This window comes from Schistocerca cancellata, chromosome 10 (assembly GCF_023864275.1).
Source record: "Schistocerca cancellata isolate TAMUIC-IGC-003103 chromosome 10, iqSchCanc2.1, whole genome shotgun sequence".
NCBI classification, from domain to species: Eukaryota; Metazoa; Arthropoda; class Insecta; order Orthoptera; family Acrididae; genus Schistocerca; species Schistocerca cancellata.
The window spans coordinates 91,941,248-91,943,262 of NC_064635.1; positions in this window are offsets into that span (position 1 = coordinate 91,941,248).

A 2,015-nucleotide genomic window follows, 5' to 3' on the forward strand; every position below is an offset into this window, starting at 1 on the left:
TATAGTCACTGTTTCATTCGTTGCTAAATACAGAATTATTCATTGGCCCAAAAAGATTTTGTGACCATTCAAATTTTAAATATGATACAAGTAACTGCTTACAATGATCTTAACCAGGACTGAGGAAAGATACCAAACTAAAAAAGAACACACCGAGTATGACAAGTGAGCAGTACACCATATAATCCTTTGAAAATGTTACACTGAAATCATTATTAATAGACTAGTTCGAGTCACTGGAGCTAAGCCTTAAGTCTCCCTTCACAATTATTACCCCCCCCCCCCCACTTGCCCAGTGGCACCCACTGCCAAACTGTCACATTTTAAAACGCTCCTTCACACCTCAGTATGTGCCCTATCTCTTTGTTTCCCCTTACATTTTAATTTAAGGCCGCCCATTGATTATTTTCGAGAAGCACGTGTGAAAAATACATGCACGCTTAATATACTGAAACTTGTTGAAAAACCTTGAGCATAATACCATGTAACATCACATCCATAACGTCTTGGGAAGTAGTGTCATAAAACTCTTTCTCACTATTTAGATCAGTAGATCTTCTATTGTTTCTCAATCTACATGTATAATTTTCAGTAGTCATGTGTAGCATCATATTTAAAACGCTTATGTTGTCATTTTGTTCGTCCTATTTGCTGTCCACATTTTACTTAACACATTAGACTACATTTGGTATTAAAATTACACCTTTAACAAAACATTTTTCATTTATTATTTATGTATACATGTTTCGACACCTATGTGTCATCTTCAGTGGGTCTAGCTTTCTTCCTCTAAAATACTTCACAAAAGATTTGACTGGTTTACTGTTTTAGACCTTAAAATATGACTTGTGCATTCCTATCTGAGCAAGATGAAATAAGTCTACACACCTGTTACATACATTCAAAAGAGACTTCGTAACACATAAACCACACTGCAGTTGTAAGAGTCGAAATACCTTAATGGAAAGCATTGGCTGAGATGGGAGTGAGACACGGTTGTGACCTACCCCTTATGTTATTCGCTTTGAACACTGAGCAAGCAGTTCAGGAAACAAAGGAGAAAACTTGGAAACCGAATTAATTTTCTGACAGAAGTAACAGTGACTTGCAGATTTGCTGATGACATCGCAATTCTGACAGAGACGCAATAAGAATTGGAGGAGCGGTTTCACGGAATGGATAGTGTGTAGCAACGGAATGGATAGTGTGTAGCACAGAAAGTTTCCGGCTGCCACGTTTCACGTCCGCTTGAGCCATGGGCTGTTCTCACCGATACACCTGTTGGTTGATTCGGCCTTATGTCACTGCAACACGGAGGAGGACATCGACTGTGTTACTGCGACACCACGGGCAGCAGACATCATCTTCCTATCAGTGTGACGTCACTAATCGCACTGCATCGAAATAAATTTCACTTTTTGGCAGATGAACGCATCATCGTTTAATTGTTCTGATAAACCATTGTAAACATTTTGTATGAGTCTTATTACTGGCCATTAAAATTGCTACACCACGAAGATGACGTGCTACAGACGCGAAATTTAACCGACAGGAAGGAGATGCTGTGATATGCAAATGATTAGATTTTCAGAATTCACACAAGGTTGACGCCGGTGGCGACACCTTAAACTTGCTGACATGAGGAAATTTTCCAACCAGTTTCTCATACACAAACAGCAGTTGACCGGCGTTGCCTGGTGAAACGTTGTTGTGATGCCTCGTGTAAGGAAGAGAAATGCGTACCATCACGTTTCAGACTTTGATACAGGTCGGATTGTAGCCTATCGCGATTGCTCACATCGGTCGAGATCCGATGACTGTCAGCAGAATATAGAGTCGGTGGGTTCAGGAGGGTAAAACGGAACGCCGTACTTGATCCCAACGGCCTCGTATCACTAGCAGTCGAGATGACAGGCATCTTATCCGCATGGCTGTAACGGATCGTGCAGCCACGTCTCGATCCCTGTGTCTACAGATGGGGACGTTTGCAAGACAACAACCATCTGCACGAACAG